Source organism: Bubalus bubalis, chromosome 20, assembly GCF_019923935.1.
Source record: "Bubalus bubalis isolate 160015118507 breed Murrah chromosome 20, NDDB_SH_1, whole genome shotgun sequence".
Taxonomy (NCBI): domain Eukaryota; kingdom Metazoa; phylum Chordata; class Mammalia; order Artiodactyla; family Bovidae; genus Bubalus; species Bubalus bubalis.
Genome location: NC_059176.1, coordinates 41,014,566 through 41,022,284, shown reverse-complemented (window position 1 = coordinate 41,022,284; position 7,719 = coordinate 41,014,566). Strand labels below are relative to the sequence as shown.

The 7,719-nt window shown below is 40.9% G+C and overlaps 1 pseudogene; it reads right to left on the bottom strand.

Moving 5' to 3' along the window:
• Window positions 1-6,070: 6,070 nt before the first annotated feature.
• Window positions 6,071-6,220, bottom strand: LOC123330864 (annotated as a pseudogene).
• Window positions 6,221-7,719: the final 1,499 nt, after the last annotated feature.

The window sequence follows — 7,719 nt, the reverse complement described above, 5'->3', positions numbered from 1 at the left end:
TGTATCTGTAAGCTTCCCTTAGTTGGGTATCTTAATAGATCCCTCACTTTAGCACAGCACAAAAGAACTGAGGTTGAAACCATCCTCAAATGAATGATATAAAGATGTATGAATAAGACAGTGTAAACTTTATAGAATTATGGAAGTTTTAAGCAGCTTGTAAGGGGTTTAGAGAAGGTGCTTTGGATTAGACTGCATGCACTACCAGTGATACTGTGATCTCAGGCGTATAATCAAACATTTCTTTACCACAGTTTCTTGGTGTATAAATGGTGATAGTTAGAGTACCTACCAATAAGTACTGTAGGATTAAGGTTTAAGTTTATTCAGGTAAAATGCTTAAAGTTTGAAATAACTGTGAAAATAATGTAACAATGCTGCTGCTGCTGCTAAGTCACGTCAGTCGTGTCCGACTCTGTGCGACCCCATAGAGGGCAGCCCAACAGGCTCCTCTGTCCCTGGGATTCTCCAGGCAAGAATACTGGAGTGGGTTGCCATTTCCTTCTCCAATGCATGAAAGTCAAAAGTGAAAGTGAAATCTCTCAAGTCATGTCTGACTCTTAGCGACCCCATGGACTGCAGCCTACCAGGCTCCTCTGCCCATGGGATTCTCCAGGCAAGAGTACTGGAGTGGGGTGCCATTGCCTTCTCGGAATGTAACAATAGACAGCCAATTATTGTTGCTATTCTTCAGTTCAATTCAGTTCAGTCGCTCAGTCTTGTCTGATTCTTTGTGAACCCATGAATTGCAGCACGCCAGGCCTCCCTATCCATCACCAACTCCCAGAGTTCACTCAAACTCATGTCCATCAAGTCGGTGATGCCATCCAGCCATCTCATCCTCTGTCATCCCCTTCTCCTCCTGCCACCCAATCCCTCTCAGCATCAGAGTCTTTTCCAATGAGTCAACTCTTTGCATGAGGTGACTTAAGTATTGGAGTTTCAGCTTTAGCATCAGTCCTTCCAAAGAACACCCAGGACTGATCCCGTTTAGAATGGACTGGTTGGATCTCCATGCAGTCCAATGGACTCTCAAGAGTCTTTTCCAACACCACAGTTCAAAAGCGTCAATTCTTCGGCGCTCAGCCTTCTTCACAGTCCAGCTCTTATATCCATTCATGACCACTGGAAAAACCATAGCCTTGACTAGATGGACTTTTGTTGGCAAAGTAATATCTCTGCTTTTTAATATGCTGTCTAGGTTGGTCATAACTTTCCTTCCAAGGAGTAAGTGTCTTTTAATTTCATGGCTGCAATCACCATCTACGGTGATTTTGGAGCCCCAAAACATAAAGTCTGCCACTGTTTCCCCATTAATTTGCCATGAAGTGATGGGACCAGATGCCATGATCTTCGTTTTCTGAATGTTGAGCTTTAAGCCAACTTTTTCACTCTCCTCTTTCATCAAGAGGCTTTTTAGTTCCTCTTCACTTTCTGCCATAAGGGTGGTGTCATTTGCATATCTGAGGTTATTGATATTTCTCCCGGCAATCTTGATTCCAGCTTGTGCTTCTTCAGCCCAGCGTTGGTGATGATATCAGACATTGTGCTAAAGACAGCACAGGAAGGCAGCAGACTCTAGGATCTCTGTGTATTCTCCTGTTCTTACCTGTGATTGGATTCATGAGGAGGATTTTCTTGTCAACAGGATTTGGGAAATACCTTCTGGTGTTTACTGTGCTTCACTCTGAAGGTCATCCAAGAAGGTTTACCTAAAAGATGATGAGAATCTGTTTTGGTTGGTAAATATTTCCAAACTCTGCATTCTAATTAAGAACACAGAATTCTGAGCCAGAGAGTGACAAGGACAAGGATTTACCAAAGGAGGAATAGTAAGTGATTTTTGTACCATCAACTATTATGCTTCCACTAGGAGCATCACACAGTTTTCTTAAGTTAAAAAAAGACAAAACTTCATCTGTGCTTCATCTGATAGTCATAAACTATCTAATAAATTTACTAGCCTTTCATGACTAAAATACTCAACAAAGTAGGAATAGAAGGAAGTGACCACAATATAATAAAAGTCATATATGAAGAGTCTACCTTTAACATCATAATCATCAGGGAAAAGCTGAAATCTTCTAAGATCAATAAAAAAGGCAAGGATGCCTGTGCTCAACACTTCTATTCAACATAATAGCAATCCTAGCCAGGGCATTAGTTTAGAAAAGGAAATAAAATGCTTCCAATTTGGAAAGAAAGAAAGAAAATTATATCTGTTCACAGAGGACATGACTTTATGTGTAGCAAAATCTTTAAAATTCCACAAAAAAACTTGCACAGAAACTTTCAGGGTACAAAATCAGCATTGAAATATCTTCCCATGCATATTTGAATGGAAAATTCATTGTTCACTGACCATTCCAAAATGGAAAATAAGCAAGCAGTCTTATTTATTTATTTTAATTTTATTTTATTTTTAAACTTTACAACATTGTATTAGTTTTGTCAGATATCGAAATGAATCCGCCACAGGTATACATGTGTTCCCCATCCTGAACCCTCCTCCCTCCTCCGTCCCCATACCATCCCTCTGGGTCGTCCCAGTGCACCAGCCCCAAGCATCCAGTATCGTGATTTTTTTAAAGCTATAGTCAAGAGCTAAGTTTAAATTTTTTTAAAAAATATTTATTTCTTTGTGCCAGGTCTTCATTGTGACATGTGAGGTCTTTAGTTGTGGCATGTGGGATCTAGTTCCGTGACCAGGGATTGAACCCAGGTGCTCTGCATTGGGGGTGTGGAGTCTTAACCACTGGACCACCAGGGAAGTCCCAACAATCTTATTTATAATAGCATCAAAAAGATGAAATAATTAGGAGTAAACTTAAGGAGATGGAAGGCTTACACACTGAAAACTACAAAGTATTGCTGAAAGAAATCTGACACAAGTAAATAGAAAGGCATTCCGTGTTTATGGATTTTAAGACAATATTATTAAGCTGTTCATCCTACCCAAAGAAATTTAAAGATTCAATGCAATTCCTATAAAAATCCCAATGGACTTTTTTTTTCAGATATAGAAAAATCCATCCTACAGTTAATATGGAATCTCAGAGGACCCCCAAATAACCAAAACAATCTTAGAACAGCAAAACTGGAAGCTGCTGATTTCAGAACATATTACAAAGGTTGAGTAATCAAAAGAGTGTATTGCTCAGTCATGTCTGACTCTTTGTGACCCTTTGGACTGTAGCCCACCAGGATTCTTTGTCCATGGTATTTTTCAGGAAGGAATACTGGAGTGGGTTGCCATTTCCTTCTCCAGAGGATCTTCTTAACTCACGGACTGAACCCGTGTCTCCTGCATTGAAGGTGGATTCTTTATCTGCTGTGCCATTGGGGAAGCCCACCGGTACAAAGACAGACTTATCAATCAATGGAACAGAAGAGGTAGCTAGAAGTAAATAAACTCTTGGATACATGATCTAATGATCTTCATCAAAGGTGTCAAGACAATGGGGAAAGCTTAAGCCCTGTAATGAATGGCACTGGGAAGCAAAATATCCACATGCAAGTAATGAAGCTCTTGCATCATGTAGAAAAATCAACTCAAAAATGTAAGACTTGAAATAATAAGACTCTTAGGGTGAAACGTCATGAATTTAATCAGTAACAATTTCTTAAATATGATACTAAGTGCATGTGTATTAATAACAAAATTAAATTAGACAAATGGAACTTATCAAGCTTAAAACTTCTGTGCAGCAAAGGAGACAACAGAATGAAAAGGATGGTAGAAAATATTTGTAAAATATATATCTGATGAGGGGTTTATAAGCACATACCTATAACAAGGCTGCATGTAAGCTGGGAAGAGAACTTGATTAACCATGATGGCACCCTGATACCGAACTTACATGCTCCAGAATTGAAAACAAGATCTTGAATAAATATATGCACATCTATGGTCATTGCAGCATTATTCACAATTGGCAAGATGTGGAAGCAACCTCACAGTTCACTGGCGGATAAACAGATACAGATTATATATAAAATATATACATAGTATACACACATCACATAATGGAATATTTTTCAGCCTTAAGAATGAAATTCTGTCATAAGTAATATATCGACATAATATGTTAATCTCTTTCCTATTCTAAGAGATTTAACCCAGTGACTGAATCTCTGTGAGCTTAGTATTAGAAAGTTCTTTGGTGAATTTATAGTTTAATTAAGGTGGCTTTAATTGCCCTTTCATTAAGAGTGTTTAGCAAAAATAATCATTTTTTAAAAGAATGATAAATTTTAAACAAAACTATTGAGAATTATACTGGAAAACCTATACATCCACCTTCATTCAGGCTTACATCAATACTCTGTCACAACCACTTCAGGTCTTTTGATTTCTATTTCAGAATTCAAAAATAAGATAAAAAAACTAACCAGCACACAGTGCAGCCACCTGCCAACCCTTACTCCTCTGGTGCTGAATTTGGTACTACTTATTCACATTTAGATTTTTTAATATTCTCCTTTTTTTTATTTGCAATATATATTTATTTATTTTAATTGGAGGCTAATTACTTTACAATATTGTATTGGTTTTTCGATACATCGACATGAATCTGCCACGAGTGTACTCATGTTCCCTGTCCTGAACCACCCTCCCACCTCCCTCACCATACCGTCCCTCTGGGTCATCCCAGTGCACCAGCCACGAGCATCCTGTATCATGCATCGAACCTGGACTGGCGATCCGTTTCACATATGATAATATACATGTTTCAATGCCATCCTCCCAAATCATCCCACCCTCGCCCTCTCCCAGAGAGTCCAAGACTGTTCTATACATCTGTGTCTCTTTGGCTGTCTCGCATACAGGGTTATCAATTGCCATCATTCTATATTCCATATATATGCGTTAGTATACTGTATTGGTGTTTTTCTTTTTGGCTTACTTCACTCCGTATAATAGGCTCCAGTTTCATCCACCTCATTAGAACTGATTCAAATGTATTCTTTTTAATGGCTGAGTAATACTTCGTTGTGTATATGTACCACAGCTTTCTTATCCATTCATCTGCTGATGGACATCTAGGTTGCTTCCATGTCCTGGCTATTGTAAACAGTGCTGTGATGAACATTGGGGTACATGTGTCTCTTTCAATTCTGGTTTCCTCGGTGTGTATGCCAAGCAGTGGGATTGCTGGGTCGTATGGCAGTTCTATTTCCAGTTTTTTAAGGAATCTCCACACTGTTCTCCATAGTGGCTGAACTAGTTTGCATTCCCACCAACAGTGTAAGAGGGTTCCCTTTTCTCCACACCCTCTCCAGCATCTATTGCTTGTAGACTTTTGGATCACAGCCATTCTGACTGCCATGAAATGGTACCTCATGGTGGTTTTGATTTGCATTTCTCTGATAATGAGTGATGTTGAGCATCTTTTCATGTGTTTGTTAGCCATCTGTATGTCTTCTTCAGAGAAATGTCTATTTCTTTGGCCCATTTTTTGATTGGGTTGCTTATTTTTCTGGAATTGAGCTGCAGGAGTTGCTTGTATATTTTTGAGTTTAATTCTTTGTTGCTCCATTTTTAATGTATAAATAATTATATATATAATATATATATATATGTGTGTGTGTGTCTGCTGCTGCTGCTGCTAAGTCACTTCAGTTGTGTCCGACTCTGTGCGACCCCATAGACGGAAGCCCAGCAGGCTCCCCCATCCCTGGGATTCTCCAGGCAAGAAGACGAGTGGGTTGCCATTTCCTTCTCCAGTGCATGAAAGTGAAAAGTGAAAGTGAAGTCGCTCAGTCGTATCCGACTCTTAGCGACCCCATGGACTGCAGCCTACCAGGCTCCTCCGTCCATAGGATTTTCCAGGCAAGAGTACTGGAGTGGGGATATATATGTCTTTCTATATATAATTTGTTTCAACAAAAGGTCTCATATTTATTACTGAGCCAAAGCACCAGTGCAGAAACACTGACACAAAGAGAAATAATTTTTTCAGTGAAACGAATGGATGCATTAATGATGTTTTCAGAGTGATATGGTAAGATGCAAGTGACCTTGACAGCACAAATATGTGTGCCACCTCATGTGTGGCTCCTTATAGACCTATAGCTTTGTTTTTCTGCAATGTCTTCTCTTGGAGTTGTATCTGGTTTTATTACCAGTTTTCATTAGAATCCATTAGGGAATGGCATGATTCTGCTTTTGTTTTTTGGTCAGGTATCACTTGATCCTGAAAGTCTTGTGAGAAGACATGGTGAGGAGCAGAGTCAACTGCACATAAAATGGCAGAGAAGGGGAGGCTAATTATTTTATGTACTTAAAAACTTCATATAGATAGTCTCACTGTATAATATACTGTTCTGCATCTTGCTAGTTTTCTGAAAATTGTGTTTTCTTTGCTAATGCCTGAGCTTCAGCTAAGACATAAACCCAGGTTGGTTTCAGGAAGACACCTCTAAATCCTCCTGGCCCCTCACCTTGCTGCCTTGGTGTCCGTTCTTCATCAGAATCCTCACTGTCATCTACCTGGGGTTTGATGACCTGCCTGCAGTGATGCATGAATGCTGGTCGAGTGCCCCTGAGACCCAGAAAGAAGCAAAATTTTTGCTCTAAGAAGGAAGAACAAAGCATAGAGGCAATGGAAAGTGTCACAAAGTCAGGGCAATTAGTAGGGCTTGGAGAATCTAGAACAGGGCAAGGGGTGAGCTGTGCACTGCCAGGGCCAGCCCTACATTGATAAAAAAAAAAAGAACAAAAATTTCCTCCAGGTTAGTCTCCACACAAAAGGAAACTGTGAGCAGATGTAGCCACCTAAGAGAGGGCCAAGTTACATGGAGACTGAAGACCTGTTTCATGTTTCCCAGGCTCACAGGCACCCAGAATTTCCTGTTACCTATAGTAATCAGTGCTTCACAGTTCCTTTTTGCATTCCTATAATGGATTTTTTCCCATTCTCCCATCTCTGCCCATTCTTCCTTGGAGAAGTATATGGAAATGTCTTTGAAAGCCTAAAGAAAATAATAGACTTCATCAGTGGCTTACTAATATAAGTCAGCCCTTAGAGCTGGGCCTTCTCCTCTACCTATGTGCAGGGAGTAGCCTGATGCCACTGGGTGTCTGTGAGACAGGGATGAAGACTTTCCTTACTGACTGCCGTGCTTAACTCAGCAAACACTGAGCATTTTCCTAACTCTCCCTGACACAAAACATTTGACGATGCTAGTATCCTGTTCTGCCCCACTCCACCCTACCTGTTCCAGACAGGGCCAGGCACTCCCATCCTGTGTATCTTCACAGAGAAGTTCACTCAGCAGTGCAGGCAAGCAGTCTATGGTCTTCAAGGGACCAGCTCCGCATCCTTCCTATAGAGCCGGCTTACAGCCTGGCTTTGCCACCTCCACCTCCACTCTGTTCTCCCAGCATCTCCCTCAGTGCTCTCCTCTGGGGATCTGTAAGGGTTCATGGCCTTGGGTGCCTGTGGAAGAAGATGCTGAGATAGCCCAGACCACTGTCCAGAGCCAGGCCTGTCTTCCTTTGAGTGTTTGGGGCAGGAAGGTGTGGGGAAAGTCAGGGTGGGGGGTCTTGGTGGGATGGACGAATCCTGACAGGCTGTGACAGACCACCCTAATGTGAGCTAGATTTGGTTTCTTTGGTTCCCCTACAACTTGGCCCCTCTGAGGAAAGGCACCAGGGGGGATGTGTCTGTGGGTGACGGAGGGAGTCCTAAGGAGACCTGGAAGTTCGTAACTGCT